The sequence below is a fragment of the Cervus canadensis genome, chromosome 13 (genome assembly GCF_019320065.1).
Source record: "Cervus canadensis isolate Bull #8, Minnesota chromosome 13, ASM1932006v1, whole genome shotgun sequence".
In the NCBI taxonomy this organism is placed as follows: domain Eukaryota; kingdom Metazoa; phylum Chordata; class Mammalia; order Artiodactyla; family Cervidae; genus Cervus; species Cervus canadensis.
Genome location: NC_057398.1, coordinates 22,707,659 through 22,725,180, shown reverse-complemented (window position 1 = coordinate 22,725,180; position 17,522 = coordinate 22,707,659). Strand labels below are relative to the sequence as shown.

The 17,522-nt window shown below is 35.3% G+C and overlaps 1 protein-coding gene and 1 non-coding gene across 5 annotated transcripts in view; both read right to left on the bottom strand.

Moving 5' to 3' along the window:
• Positions 1-17,522, bottom strand: part of COP1 (COP1 E3 ubiquitin ligase) — a 214,047-nt gene that overhangs the window by 18,231 nt on the left and 178,294 nt on the right. The gene's annotated exons all lie outside the window — the stretch shown is intronic.
• Positions 8,807-8,947, bottom strand: LOC122452652. The gene has a single exon (XR_006272809.1).

Sequence of the window (17,522 nt, the reverse complement as noted above, 5' to 3'; positions counted from 1 at the left end):
CTCTACCTCTAATCTCCTCTCATTACAATGCACTCTATACATGGCTACAAAAGTATTCTCATGGGATAAGCTTATCTCCTGGTACACTGGGCGTTAGGAGCTTACTAATCCCTATAGAAGAGAGCCCAGACTTCTTTTCCTGTGTGTTATTCTAGACTGTATACTCTGGTACCTCTCTGGCCTCATTCCCCAATAGAGTTTCTAAACCCATGGACAGAGGAGACTGAAGGATTACAGTCCATGGAGTCGCAAAAGTCAGATACGATTTAGAGACTAAACCACAACCACCACCCACATTTTGTCGTGTAATACTCTATTAGAAGTGTTCCCCACTTGCATTACAGTTTCCCTCATCAACATCTTAGTTCACATTTTCCTCTAACTACACGAAAGGCAGTGTAGCAGAAAGAATGTGCATTTTGGAGTTAGGTAGACCTGGGTTCAATTTCCAACTCTATTACTCCTTATTTGGTTGTGTTGTCTTGGGTAAACCAGTTAACCTCTCTGAACCTCAATTTCACTTTAAACAGACATCAGACAGACCTCAAAAGTATGTAACTTAAAAAAGATTTCTAGTGATGATTTTGAATTCAGATAAAACTTATCGTATAATGCCTGACTGGTAGTCACCAGATGCTGGTTTACAGTCTTCTGTCCAGGTATGGTCTTTCCATTGTCTTAAGCTTTCTGAAACTCTTTTAGTATTTATGAAGAACAGCACAGAAGCCAATATCTTCATAAAATTTTTTAAAATTCTCCCTATTAGAAGTCATCTCTCCCCTCCAGGGCCACTATTTTCTGTGATAATTCTTTTTTAAGGATTTCTTTTATTCAAGCTTATACCACAGTTATTTGTTTATAAATATTTTGTGTTTGCTGCTGCTAAGTCACTTCAGTTGTGTCCGACCCTGTGCAACCCCATAGACGGCAGCCCACCAGGCTGCCCCGTCCCTGGGATTCTCCAGGCAAGAACACTGGAGTGGACTGCCATTTCCTTCTCTAATTCATGAAAGTGAAAAGTGAAAGTGAAGTAGCTCAGTCGTGTAGATTATAAATCACTTAAACACAGAGAATATGTTTTGCATGTTGCAAAATTAATATCTGATCAATGAAAAACAAGTAGTTGTCTAGCTATGTCAATTAACGTATACAATATTGAAGATGACAGAACATTTATTATTTATTGATTAATCATTTACCTTGAGTTTCCCACATGTATTTTCTAATTTTATTCCTAAATATTATGTAGAAGATACCATATTCTGATTTCGTAGAAGAGGAAACTTAGGCATAAAAAATTAGCACCCCCACCCCCAAAGCTTTCGGGCTTCCTTCACAGCTCAGTTGGTAAAGAATATGCCTACAACGCAGGAGACCCTGGTTCAATTCCTGGGTTGGGAAGATCCCCTGGAGAAGAAAATGGCAACTCACTCCAGTATTCTTGCCTAGAGAATCCCATGTACAGAGGGGCCTGGCAGGCAGTCCATGGGGTCGCAAGAGTTGGATACAACTTAGTGACTAAACCAACCAAGCAACAAATCTTTGGAGCTAATATTTACAGTCTCAAGGAAGGAAACCTAGTAACCTGATTCCAGTAATCTTAATCACAACACTACCCTAAGACAGAAGTTAGAAATAACACACACTGCCACCCACCCTTTAGATGTTTAAATTAAAAGCACAACCTTGCCAAATTAAGGATCTCAAAAATTTCAGAAACATTTTCTCCCCACAAACAACTTTATGGTCTGTGTTGTAAGACCAAGGAAGGAAAGTTCCTCAAAGATCTTTTCTAGGGGCAAAAAATGCCCAGACAAAGGGTCTTTAAAATTGAGTCTCCATAGAACACTATTAGGGACACAGCAAATGTGAAGTTCACCGAAATACTAATCACATCTGTCCTCCAAAACAAGAACTGCCATTGAGATCACTAGCAAAAACTAATGTAAGTGGTCTGTCTTCAACAATTTGTCCTACAAGCACTGAATTTTCTTATTGAAGTGTTCACTAAGTTAAAACTGAACATCCATTTAAGTCCTTTAGATAAGCACCTGACATAATGACACAGATAAATCACTATGTACAACATACAGTACCTGCAAAGACAATTCCCTAGGGGACACAGACAGTGGGAAGGATGCCCTGAATTTAATAGTCAACCTTAAAGATATATATACAAATATATATCTTTACAAATATATATATATATAAAGATATATACAAATATATATCTTTAAGGAAAAATATTAAATATATATATGAAGAAAGAAGTATATAAAAATTTGAGATAGGCTTTAAATGATAACAACCACATTATATCTGTTACATCAAAATCACTGTATCTGTCAATTCCTTAATATTCTTTCCATAGAGGCTTGTGTCTTATTTGGTGTTTTTTTTTTAATAAACAGAGATATCTTTTTTCAGCTCAGTTCAGTCAATCAATCGTGTCCGACTCTTTGCGACCCAATGGACTGAAGCACACCAGGCTTCCCTGTCCATCAACAACTCCCAGAGCTTGCTCAAACTCATGTCCATTGAGTCAGTGATGCCATCCAACCATCTCATCCTCTGTCATCCCCTTCTCCTCCTGCCTTCAATCTTTCCCAGAATCAAGGTCTTTTCCAATGAGTCAGTTCTTCGCATCAGGTGGCCAAAGTATTGGAGTTTCAGCTTCAGCATCAGTCCTTCCAATGATTTCCTTTAGGACGGACTGGTTGGATCTCCTTGTTGTCCAAGGGACTCTCAAGAGTCTTCTCCAACACCACAGTTCAAAAGCATCAATTCTTCGGTGCTCAGTTTTCTTTATAGTCCAATTCTTACATCCATCCATGACAACTGGAAAAACCATAGCTTTGACGAGATGGACCTTTGTTGGCAAAGTAATGTCTCTGCTTTTTATCTTGTTTGCTTGTTGCTCAAAGAGTGTTAATTTTGAGTATGACTGCAGTGTCACGGCAAATAGAAGGCCATTCACACTTCAGGTTCTTTTCATACCAAGCTTATAAACACAGAAATAAAAGTTAGGGGCTTTTGTCTCGTTTTTTTCTTACTTTGAGGTGGAGTGAGAGGGTGGTTAACATCTGTATTCAAAATGCCTCTTGATAATTAAAATGGCTTTCCCTGGTCAGGAAACTGAGAGCCCACATGCTGCAGGTGCAGCCAAAAAAAAAAAAAAAAAAATTAAAATGGCTTTTCTCCTCATGTAGGAGGTCACAGACTCTGTGTGAGGCTGAATTTGATTTTCTTTCAGGATCTTACAGCCCATGTGCAGTACAGATGAATATCTAATGTTAAGGTAAATGATCACTCTGGGCAAACTGGGAGACTCTTGATGAATCAGATCCAAACAAAAGTGAAATCGATATAAACTCTGAGATCCAAAAACAATAGAAACCTGATAAAAAAGAACCTCTATAAGTGGGTTTAATAGAAAAACACTTCCAAATGAATTTGCCCTTTCAGTTTTTCTGTTTAAGCATGACCCACAGTTGCCTTATGAACATCCCCTTCCTTTCCCGTGAGATGAAATGCAAATACGATAACATGCAGAGATTCTGAGAAGGCTCTCTTCCATCAATGTTCTGTTAAGTGGTATTATTCAATTCTCCAATTTCTTCATTCTTTTATATTTCCTTCACACCATCCCAAGGCAGTTATATACTTTCCTATGGTAGCCTCTGATTTATATATAAAGAGAGAAAATACTCAAAGTGCTAACATTTCATTGCTTCATATTATTGAGCTGTAGTGGATTTCCTGACAGGCACAATAATTCTTCCATTAAAACCCACTTGCAGAGGTTCTCTTTTATCGTTTCTATTGTTTTGGATTTTGGAGTTATACCCATTTCACTTTTATCGTTTCTATTGTTTTGGATTTTGGAGTTATACCCATTTCACTTTTGTTTGGATCTGATTCATCAAGAGAGTCTCCCAATTTGCCCAGAGTGACCACTTACCTTAATATAGATATTTGTCTATGCTGCGCGTGGGCAGCGTATGAGAGCCCACACAAATATACGCAAATACTGGCTCCAAGATGATCCCCAGTGGTTTTTAAATAAGTGCCATTGGTAAACCAAAGAGTTTCTTTTGACCCTGGCCTTTCTTTCAGCATGTGGTTTTTCAGAAATGACTTAGTAAAAAATATGTAAATATGTCTAAGAGAGAATGAATACAAAAACACAATCTATCAATAAGAGGTCCTGCTCTTTAAATGAAAATGTTAACAGTCAGCCTTCCGTGCGTTCTATAAAGGATCTAAAACTGAGTGAATTAATGGTTTGAACTGTGTTTTCAAGACAGACAATTAATAAAATGTGTTTTCTTAGACTCTAAGGTTCTCATTTTACTACTGTCTTCACTGTCTCATTTTACAGTCTTATAGAGACAATGAAAAAAGAATTCTATCATCATCACATAACTAATTGTTGAGAACTACAGGCCAGTTGCTGTGTTAAGGACTATATATTTCACTTAATCCACACAGTAATCCACAGAGGAAGATAAGATAATACTTTTATCCTCAATTCAAAAAGAATAAAACATGATCTTAAAGACACTTAATAACTTGTTCAAAGCCATACACACAATTATGAAATAGCGAAGCCATGAGTCAATATGTGGAGACTGATGAAATATGCTAATTTTTGGTTTTAGACATATTGGTTTGTTAAGTTTATCACTGACTGGCCGTGACTTGAATTTACTAACTTAGGAGGAGAAAGGGGTCTTAGGTGAGCATTTGATACGTATGGGAGAATCTCAGCTCTCAGATATTATATATAGATATTACACCTCAAATCTCACATGCCTAGATTCCTAACCATAAGTATGATTTCAAGTATAATAATACATAAAATTATTATATATTGTATATATATTATCTAATATATATAGTTTTAAAATATACAAAATTTCAAGTACAATACCATCTGAGAGAAGGACCTGGCCACAGAAGTAAGGTGGAAGGAAGTACACCAAAGTCAGCATATGTAGCGGCTGTGCGAGGCTAATAGCCACCCCGCCAACCCAATTTAAGATCTTGGAGTTTATGTGTCATAAAGGAATGCTTTCAAGACTACTCAGTTAAACACAAATCCTCTCTTTCCTCCCCACTGGTATCCTTGCGTAGGATGATACTGGGTCCCTTTTTAATCCCAAACTATAAGGACTATTATGAACAGAAAAATATAGTCATAATGTATGATTAACAGAATAAAGGGTTATTGTTTTAATAAAATATATTACCTTTATCACACTTCAACTTTTTTTGATTCATTCAAACAAATACCTACTCTTACAACTAATTCACCTAAGAGGAGGAAATGAATTACACTGCTAATTGAAAGAACTTCTACATTGGTTGGCTTATTACATTTTCAAATCTAAAATGCTTATGCTTTATAAATGAGTTTCCTAAATAAATAATGAAAATATGCATTAATGTTGAAAATTTTTTACTATCATTCTAAGACAAGGTGTACCAGGTATTTTTAGGGCAAAGCGATGGTATTCTAGGTGCTAGATATCTCCTATACTTCATGACTAGATTTAAGAAAAAGTAGCATTAGTCACAGTGAGAGTAGTATCAGACATAAGTGTGTATGAAATTCAAATTTTATCTAACGATAAAAGAGCCTAAGGTGATCATGAATATAAATACAAAATAGTAGCTCACTAAATTTTTACCACTGCACTGGAATCTGTCTCTACCAAACAAATATGAAAATTAGCATTCTTTAAATATAATTTGGTATAACCTGCTTCTCTCTCTGGGAATATGGCCATGCATGCATATATATATATTGGTCTAGTAGTATAATTTCTTTGTAGGGCTTCTTTTAAGATGTTTTGCCATTTTAAAAGTCTAACTTAATATAGTAAGAAATTACTCAAATTTCAAAGTAGTAAAAAGTCATGTCTCATGTCTGTTTGGAATAATATGTGTGTATAGACAGAAACACACACACACACACACACACACAAGGAAGGAATCACCTAACTACCTATACCAGAGTCACCAGATTATCTCATTTCCTCCCTGCCTTCAACTTACTCGCTTTCTGTTAAGACCTAATCTTTATATTATACAACTCAACACTGAAAAAATACCAAACAACCTGATTAAGAAATGGACAGGATACTTGAATTTACATTTTTCCAAAGATGGCATAAAAATGGCAAACAGACACATAGAAAGATATAAACACTAGTCATCAAGAAACTAAAACTAAAAATCACAGTGAAATATCACCTCATACCTATCAGAATAGCTATTATTAAAAAGAGAACAAATAACAGGACTTCCCTGGTGGTCCAGTGGCTAAGACTCTGCTCTCCCAATGCAGGGAACCCATGTTCAATCCTGGTCAGGGAACTAGATCCCACATGCCACAAGTAAGACCCAGTGCAGAACAAATAACAATTGTTGGCAAGGATGTGAAGAAATGGGAACCCTCCTACACAGTTGATGGGAATGTAAATTGGTCTAGCTACTACAGAAAACAGTACAGAGGCTTCTCAAAAAAAATTAACAATTTAATTACCATATGATCTAGCAATTCCACTTCTAAGTATATTCCTGAAGGACAAAAAAACACATATGCACACCCCGCCATGTTTACTGCAGCATTATTTACAATAGTCAAGATATGGAAACAACCTAAGTGTCCATCAAGAGATGAATGAATAAAGAAGATGTGACATACATACACACACTCACACACATACGTGATGGCATATTACTCAGCCATAAAAAAGAATGAAATCTTGCCATCTGCAACAACATGGATGGCCTTAGAGGGTATTATGCTAAGTAAAATAAGTCAGACAGAGAAACACAAATAACTGTAGGATTTCACTTAGATGTGGAAACTAAAAAACAACACAAAGGAACAAACATAACAAAACAGAAATAGACTAACAAACATAGAGAACAAACTAGTAGCTGCCAGAGGTGAGAGGGATTAGGGGATGAGTGAAACAGATGAGGGAGACTGAGAAGTACAAACTTTCAGTTATAAAATAAATGAGTCATGGGAATGTAACATTCAGCATAGGAATATAATCAATAATATTTCAATAACCTTATATGTGACAAGTATTAACTAGACTTATCATGGTTTATTATTTTGTAATGTATGAAAATGTCAAATCACTATGGTGAACACCTGAAACCAATATAAGTCAATTATACTTCAATAAAAAAATTTTAACACCAGGCACAGGCACCAACCTATCATAAAAAATCATACAGCTATAGCATTACATATCTGATTGTCCCTGTTTGTAGCATATCCTTGGCCATAAAAGTAGCTGTAGTTCCATTCAATCTTTAAGCATAACAGTACAGATACAGTAAATATCCATCTTATAATGGGATTTAAAATTTATTGCAGGCTCAAAGTCTGAGCTTCCATAAAACTTCAAATAGCAAAGAAGCATATGTAAATGAAGGTGTTAGTACAGGGTACAAAATACTCACTTGTGTTTATATGTCTATTTTTAATTTACATTATCTGCTTTGATTTGTTATATATGAGGATCATTTGATTCTTATATTCACATATATCTTGTTTGAGTAGAAGTTAGCTATCCATTACTAGATTTACTGGAGTTTACAAAGGAAATAGTTTTAAGGGTCATATAAGATCTGGCAGGAAAGGATATGGAAACACATGTAGTCACACAGAAGAACAAAGAAAGAATATGGTAGCAATTAAAGGCAAAATGATAGGGGGTGCTGCAAAGGATTTAAGAACAAAAGGTGAAGTACTACATTTCATGGTCTTGGTTGAGATATCCTAGAAAGTAAATAAAGAGTGGTGAGGATACCTCTCAAATATATGGTGTAAACATATGTTTAGACAGGTTCAGTCATAAGGCATTCTTTTCCCTTTTGAATTAGATCTGAATAATATTTGTGTTCATGATTCTTAGTTACAGGTTATTTTAGTGAAGGGTCTTGAATCTAGGTTTGAATTTGTCATGCTCTTTGCAAAAATAAGTGAGTAAAAAAATCATAAAATGGTTTTTATCTATAATCTAAACTGTAGACTAAGGACTTCTAAAGAGCCTTGAAAAATAAGACTACTTATTCACTAACGGTCTGATACAAGAATCAGTCAGAATAACAGCTTTGGGATTTCAGAACCACAAACAAGGATTCTCACACAATTAGTTACAAATAAACCCAGCAGTGACTTGCATACCCTGGTGCTATATATCATACCCCAAAGTATTAGAAATGCCACCACAGTTCTTTTCCCTGTTCCCATACCCCTCCCCACAACTTACCGCAGAATACACACAATGAAAAATTTATTACAAAAAATTTAGATTTCAAATTGAGTACTAAGCTAATATTCAGTAGCAAGCTTTTCCATGAAACAGTCATTCCTGAAATTTAGTTATAGACTTACAAAATTACATAAATTGTATTTTGGAAAAATCACTTTCTTAATGACAAATCAATTCTTAATGATTGATGGAAGCTAACTCTGAATAGCTTCTTCATATCCAAAATATTGACTGACCTTTACTGATAACCCTGGATTAGTTAAGCCAATGTGGTCCCTCAGAAAAATCCCATTTCTCTATTCATTCTATTTCCTGGTTGTAGTTTCCTTAATCAAACAAAAAAGAATCTATTTTAAAAAACTGTAATATACCTCAATCACTCGTTAAGATGGATGCAGAAGTAATCTCACCTAGTAGTCTATTAATAATCTACTACACTTAATTAGCAGAGATAGCAAACAAAATGGCAAGGAAAGCAGTACTAAGGAGTGCTGGTTTTAAAGGCTGTATGGAGGGGAACGATCAGACTTAGCCAGCTGTCCTAAGCCAGACAGAGACCTCCATGTTAATGTAGGATCACTGCAATTTGCAGACAAAAGGCATTTTCTCATTTGTCCACATGGTTGGTTGCTGCAGGTTCCATTTTTAATGCACTTCATTATTAAGAAGACTTTTGTTATCCAGTCTTTTCTATACCAACTTCTAACTGCATCAAATCCTCATTTAAATACACTTCAATACATTCAAATACAATCAAATGAGTTATAGAACAACAACCATGATTCAGAGAACAGAAAAAGAACAGTTAAGAAGGTACACTTAGCACACAAACTCAAAATGACCCTTATTCAGCAAGAAAAGGTTATAAAAAACATGTACAAGGGAGAGAGGATTGAGTTACACAAAAATATCACATCATTTTCACCACCCTTTCTTTATTCCAAATGCTTTCCGAAGTCTTCTCCCTTCTCACCAAGCAGCTCTTATCAACTTAATTTTCTTTGCCACACCAGACAACTTCTCTCATGTATCAATACCTCTTGACAGCTCTTCTGAATAAAGTCTGACAACAATGTGCTCACAGTGGCATATCTGACAGGGAAAAATGACTCTTTATTGCTGATTAATATAAAGGAGGGCTTCTGAGCATGGAACTGTTCATTTCTAAGCGTGCTATTGGATAAATTCCTCCAGGATACTCTGGCAGAGCTGTTCCAAAGAGTTCTGTATTATTTTAGGGATATCATGTAACGAAGTGGAAACAGCAGTTAATTTAAGGCAAGGAGAACTAGATCTGCATTTTGGTTCTGCCATAGTACTCCTTGAAACTCAATTTCTTCAACTATAAAACAGATAATCTTAAGTATTTCAGAGAATTTTTATGAAGATTCAAAGAAAACACAGCAATGTATCTAACCAAAAAAGAATTTGCATATTTCAGGCACCAAAAAAATAAGTGGTAGTTATTCTCGTTGAAACACTATAACTGGGACTTCTCAGGTGATCCTCAGTGGTTAAGACTCTGAACTTCAAATGCAGGGGCCAAGGGTTCAATCCCTGGTCAGGGAACTAAGATCCCATATGCTGTGTGCAGTGTGGCCAAGAAAATAGAAAAAGACACTGTAACCTAAACTTCTTTACAATTAAAGGGCAGTTTTCTCAAGTATGAATACACTACTGTATTATTTTCAGCATCAGATTTATGATCTTGTAAAACTGATTAAAAACATAATGCAGGCTTTTCAGATTAAGACTAAATTTTATCTTAACTATAACTTCCCTATAAAATGAAGTAGCTTTCATCATGGCAGTTGCTGGTGTTGATACTTTTTGCTCTCAAACTAGAAGCAAGAAATATAACTAAGGCAACACTAATGACATGCAACCTTGGAGAAGAAAACACCTGAAAGGCGGCTGGTACGGTACAATCAGTATGGACCATCACAGAAACCAGAAACCAGGGAGATGAATGGTCAGGAGAGAGGTAGATAAACAGGGGTTGGAGTTGGGACAGGATGAAAGGATTTAGATAAATGGCAGAGGCAATAAAGAGCACAAGGCAATATAGACACATAAGGAACAACATCAGCATAGTCTAGAGGTAAAAATGGGAATAGTCTGGGACAATGAAGAAACCTTCCCAATAGATGCTTTCTGCTAAAAAACAAGCAAACAAACAAACAAAAAAACAACAGAAATAAAGTTGGACAAATAACATTATTCTAGATTCTTGAAAACCTTGAACACAAGTAACAGTTTAGATAGGATGCCTAAGATCAAACACTTGAGGAAATAGGAATCATTAAAGGAGTAGAAAGAGGAGTCAATTAAAAATCATGTCTACCATTCCTCTATACTATTTTAAAGGCTGACTTCCTAACTAATTACTACTAAATCTGGATTTGAGCTACCTTCGAATCAATTCCTCTACTACGTTTTTTCTATAATTAGAATTGGATTTTTTTTAAAGGGATCATATTTAATAGTGAGGGCAAAATATAATCTTTAAATTAGATAAAGGTATTCAAAGTGAAAAAGATAAAATAATGGGAAAGTTCAGATAATATATTTATCAAATTTTCCCCTAATTTTTAATGATGGCCAAATATACAAGCTGGAGTTACACATAAATACTGAGTTTGAAGGAAACTTTTCTGGGTTAATTAAAAGTAACAAGCAATGTTTAACTCCATCTGTATTCCTCTGTGAAATGATTACAAAGATATAACGGGATCAGAAGTAATCTATGGTGGGGGGGTGGGAGGGGTGAAAAGAAACAGGAATGAGGAGACTAAATGCATAAATGAATGAGACAAATGTATGACACTGAAATAGAGTTTTTCTTTGATAAATAATTGGAACAAAAAAGATTAGATAAAACTTAATTTGTGAAATTCAACAAATATTTACAAGGGAAATAAACAAAGGGAAAGAAAGCCCCAAACTTGGTATCTCACAGGCTTAGACGCTTGCCCAGAGGGGTACGGAAGCCCCTGGTCTTACCTCGCCTACCTATACCTCTCCCTACGCCTTTTCCCCATTTGGCTGTCTCTGAGTTGTATGCTTCATGATAAATTGGTAAACACTGAGTCAAATCAGGCTGATTAAACATAAGGATGCCTTTGGGAGTCAGATCTTTGACTCCAGCTTTAAGATCCTGACTTACCACAAGCAATACAAGACTGTTCTAGCCTTTATTTTTGCAGTGAGATCAACTAGAACCTCAATACCCAATGTTTCCCTCACAGTTGGTCTTTATAGCTTCTGAAGTAACCACCTTCCAAAGGAACCTCACAAGGCCTCCTAATGTGGCTCTTGGAAAGGTGTGAGATGTACCTACTTACTCCTGGGAGATGAAGAAGTCTCTGGTGGCCATTGTCAGAAACACTTTAAAAACACTTTTTCCCCCTTTCCCAGATGAGAACACTGTTGGAGCTCTATAAATTTCCACAGGTGAGAGCAAGACTGATTAAAAGAGGGGATGAAAAATCTTTCTCCCTATAATTCTAGGTTTTTTAATAAAATGAAAGAGAATTATGCATCCCATAAGAAAAAACAACAAGCAATGGAGGTTCCTGGGTCTCTCCCTCAAACTCTAGCTTAATAGGTCTGGGGTTTAGAAATTTGCATGTTAAATACATATACCATGTTATTAGTAATTCTGAAGTAGATGATCAGTAGACCATACCTTGAAAAACACTAGTACAGATACTGGAAGCTATCTATAAATGTTGAACTCAAGAGAAAGGAGAAATCTGCATCTTTCTACTTTTGGTCAGGGGGCTGGGGAGAGGGAAGTAGAGAGGAAAGATTTACTTGTTTGTCTGTTTGTTTTCATTTACTGAGTGCAAGGCCAATGTAATAACCAAGATAAACAGGACAAGACTTTTTTAACCTATGAAAGCTTTTGAGTTCAATAAGAATGATTATACATGTAAAGGTTATTGGTAATATTTTTACCCTTATTATATAAATTTATTTGGTTAAAAGACATTATATTCCATACTGGTATTTGAATTACATTAGTGGCTCACAGAAATTTAGTTAGTTCTAAGTTAACTTCACAAGTGGAAATCTGTAAGAATTTACAAGAAGTAAAATGTAATGGGAAGCTGAATATGTAAAATACTAGTGTGGTTTACATATACTAGTAATTGCCTTATTCTTTTCTTTTCTTTCCGTCTCCTATTCCCATATTTTAAACTAGTTCATGAAAGTGTAAGTAGTACATGAAATCAGCAGTTCTGAACTGTCTACATATTCAAGTAACATTATACCCCCAGAGGATTCAAGTAAATCAGAAGTAAAGAGCAAGTTAACACAATGAAAATTAATACAGAAAATGTTGATCTTTGCTGTAAGCAGAGCCACAAGTTCTTGAACATCACACATTTAAGAGATATTTACTGTTTATGAGGTGATGGGGAAAAAAGAGCTGTTCTTTTACCAAGTTTTACCAAAGTCAACGTGGTAAGATTTTGAGTTAAGGAAAAATATAATAGACTTCCTTGTGAATCACAAGCTCCCTATCATCAAGTGTTCAAAAAGCCTGAAGGATATCAAATACGATATAAATCATTTCACCAATAGGCAAAAGGTAGGGCTAGGCAGTTATCAATCAAATGGCTGTTATCCACTCAATGAACCCTCTACTACTTTTGTGGCTACAAAAATCAGTACTTTAGTGAAAGGACCTCCAGTCTAATGACATTACAATATGGACTATAAAGAGGTATGTGAAAGAATAACTGGGTTCAGGGAACTGCAAGATCAAAGGCACAAAGGTTAAATGCAAAGAAACAAACATAAAAACCCATTAGAGGTGTTGGAGGATTTATAAGCAATTCAGTGTTGCTGAAGTATAAAATATGCCTATGCAAGTGGTAGGTGACCATGCTGGAAAGGTAGGTGGGAAGTCTGAAGAAGGAGGGTGTTGTCAGACATCACATCAAGCTTAGATTTTATTTTATAACCACTGGGACACTACTGAAGGATTTCAAGCAGCACAGGTCCTACTGAGAAGTAACTGCAGGGAATGATGAAAGCTTGAGTGCTAAGTGGAAGAGCAGAGTAGATGCATGATGGACTCAAGCTACATTAAAAAGAAAATGGGATCATATTTGTGCTGAGATTACATACCAAAACTCGGTTTTACATTTGTAAGACTCCAGTTTTAATGGTTAAAACTTTGTACATGAATAAATTTGATTTTAAATTTATAAAATGCCAAAGAATAAAACTGTGCTTAATAAAACTTAAAAAAATTAATCCAACATTTTCTATGATATAGTAAATTATAGCAATAGCCTATATTATTGGAATTTCTACAGAGTAGAATGCCAAATTGGCATGTCTTTATACCTGTCAGCTACATATAAGAAATCTGGCAAAATTTAAAAAAAAACTCAATATTTGAGACTAAATAATTAGAAAGTCCTTAATTGTTAAGATCTGGTTACATCACAATTTCTGGATAGACTAAATATTTTACTCACACTTTTAAAATTCCAGCCCTTGGCTAAATTTATATTGAGACTCTCATTTGAAAACTAATTTGAAATAGATGATTTCATTGCCACTACCGATTCAGATACTAAATTATCTTTTTTAATTGAGATACTTAAAGTCAGATTGACTTTCTATACAAAATCTCTGCCTAAAGCTTCCTACTTTCATTAGAGTCAAAGATCCTGAAGACAAATACAAGCATAACTAATGACCTATTTAATTCTCAACAATATGTACATACTCTGTCATTAAAAGCAAATATTTTATATTTATTTTCTGCCTCATCTTCATTTTTCGCTTGGCTATCACAGTTCAAACAAAAAAATCTATTTTCATCGAAGCTGATCTTTTTATATACAGTAAAAAAAAAAAAAAAAAAAGACTAACATAAACAGGCACAAAATTAAATGGCTTCTTTACAGCAATTATAATGAATGACTTTTCTACATAATCAAATTATTCCTATGTTCAGCAGTTAATAATTAATAATTTTTCTACCATCCTGGGACTAGCTAATGTCAACTTCTGATAGCTTTACTTGGAAGACATGCTGCATAAAATGGGATTTAAGATATAATAGAGTAAGAGATATGGAAGGCACAAACCTCCACAAGAATCACATCAGTATAGGAGACTGTCATAAGAACAACAGAAATTAATGTGGGACTGTGGAAGTAAGATACAAAATCACATTTCTTTTCCTCGGATAGACTGCAGGAAACACTTTTCTCTCAAATAGCTGCTGTCTTTGGTTAACTCTGCTTTAAGTAATTGTTAAATATATTTTTATTCAGTTAGAAAAGAATAATCATTTTTTAATTACTGTCTACACTTCAGCATATGAAACCAATTCAAGCAGTATTCATTAAAAATGTTTAAGTCAAGGAAATGATACCCAACATTCACTCTCTTTCCTTCTACTAGTGTTATAGAAACTTATAGGAAATATCAAGATAAACATTCAGAAACCAAAGTTAAATTTTTTCCCATCTCAAAATATTTTGGACACTTTAAACCATGGTGGGATAATAATGAAAATTATTAATAGGCTAATGGCATCATTCAGAATGCACTCTCAAACTGATATTAATAAATTTCTTTTAAAAAAGCAAAACAAAATCCATAATCAAGTTACTTAACAATTTGTGTGATTCTACTCTTCAAAACTTGTATATTTTAGAAGGAAAAACACTATTTTTAAAGAAGCATTTAATGAGAAAAAGAAATTTTAAGAACCATTCTAATATAGGTCAAATTCCATTACAGTATATATAAAAAGGAAAATAAAATATTTAAAATGTCACCATACAGACCCACCAAATTATTTTGCTGATTTCATTACATTTTCACCATGAAATATCTAATACAACAAATGTTTTCATAGAAACTGTCCAGAGAGTAGTGGACATTAAGGTTAAGGGATACTGAACTGAATGTAATTTAGAGAAGAAATAAATCACAGGTTTGCTTCCGTTTTCCACAACCTTCTGGTCTCCTCTATTTTCTACTTCCCCACCCGACTCTAGTCTGGACACAGGGACGAGCGGGGCACTTAGGAGAGACGGGAGCCACAGTCTTCCTGGAAGGCAGGGTCCATGCTCAGAATCTCCTTTCCTTCCACGCCCAAGACAGACAAGAGATCATTCAGATTGGCCCTCTTCCAGTCAGGAAAATCTTTTATAAATCATCTGGCTAGAGGCAAGAAGAAAGGAAAGATAAAAGGGAAGGAAAGAAACAGAAATGAAGAAAGGAAAGAAAGAAAAAAAAAGATCCTATGTTGTCTTCTCAGTGCTCACTGAAGAATTTAGGATGAGAAATAGTTTGTGAAGGTGGGAAATCAATATATATTAAAGGTAGCTTTTTAAAATTGAATAAAAGAAAAAAGACCACATCTTATTCTTTTGTGTGTTTCTTCCTGAGAAGCATAAGAAGTAGCAAAATCTAACAGACATTAGGTATTCATAATTACAATTATTCCCTCTTTAACAGATGCTTGAGAACCATTAATGCCTCCTGGTTACTATGCATACAAATCTCCAGTGGTAACATACATCATCTGTTTCCAAACCTGATTGTTCATATAATTTTCTACAGAGATCTGGGGAACTTTCCAAAATACGAATCTTTACTCTCTTCCCCACTTCCCCCAAGGTACAGACTCAGGGGTCTAAGAAGAGAGCTGTTCTGTTACATACATTTTTTGAAAAGATTCCAAGGTGATTCAGATGATCAGTCAGGTCTGAGAATCATTGTGATAAATAAATTTTACCATAGATGCCTTCTGCATCTTAATGGATGTAGACTGCTTTTCATACAAGCTTTAGCTTCCCTAGTTTAGCGCAATTTGATGCTCTATACACAGTGTTTACTAAATCAGAGAGGGAATGCCTATCTCTTGGATAAAAGCGTATATAAACTGGAAACTAGATATATTATGTAAGGCTTTTTTAGAGAAGACTGAATTGTGAAACATGACAAATGCAGTGGAGAAAGGGAAGGACCAATAATAAATACCAATTCCTCCACTGCACACATTCTATAATGTTTTCATTGTTTTTGAAAATGTGCAAGAGCCTGGAGATTATATCCCAAGGACAAAATGGTAACTACGAAATAATTATATAGGTATCCAAAATGTTAATGTCGAGAAAACGACTTTTCTTAAATTGATAGAGTCTTCATACTACCACTGAGTTTTAAGTATAAGAAATACCTCTCCCCTTTACTCCAGTATCTCCTTGGTTTCAAAAACCAGTATTTAATTAATTATGCAACAAACAAGTGAAAGGACGAGGCTGAAGAACTGTATCATTCATTACAAAAATTATGCGTTCATTATACATTATGTGCACACCATCTGTTCAGTGCTAGTGGTTTTAAAAAAATGTTTAATTGGAGGATAACTGCTTTACAATGTTATGTTGGTTTCTGCTATACAACAATGTGAATCAGCCATAAGTATGCATGTATCCTCTCCCTCTTAAGCCTCCCTCTCACTCTGCCCCCATCCCATCCCTCCCCTCTAGGCTATCACTCGCAAGCTGAGCTTCGTTCAGCAACTTTCTACTAGCTAAGCTATTTTACACATGGTAGCAAATGTATGTCAGTGCTGCTCTCTCAGTTGGTTCCACCCTCTCCTGCCCCTCCTGTGTCCACAAGTCCACTCTCTGTGTCTCTATTCCAGCCCTGGAATAGGTTCATCAGTACCATTTTTCTAGACTCCGTATATATGCATTAATAAATGATGTTTGTTTTTCTGACTCACTTCACTTTGTATATAACAGACTCTAGGTTCATCCACCTCACTAGAACTGACTCAGATAAATTCCTTTCTTTGGCTAAGTAATATTTCATTGTACATAGGTACAACTTCATCCATTCATTGGTCAATGGACATGCTAGTGACATTTTAGAAAATGAAAGTTACTACTAGCAAACACTCATATAACCTTCACTATTTTAAACCCTTTATATTCATTAACTTAACATTATGATAACACTAGTTCAGTACAGTTCAGTCGCTCAATAGTGTCCGACTCTTTGCGACCCCATCAACCACAACATGCCAGGCCTCTCTGTCCATTACCAACTCCTGGAGTTTACCCAAACTCATGTCCATTGAGTTGGTGATGCCATCCAATCAGCTCATCCTCTGTTGTCCCCTTCTCCCACCCTGAATCTTTCCCAGCATCAGGGTCCTTTCCAGTGAGT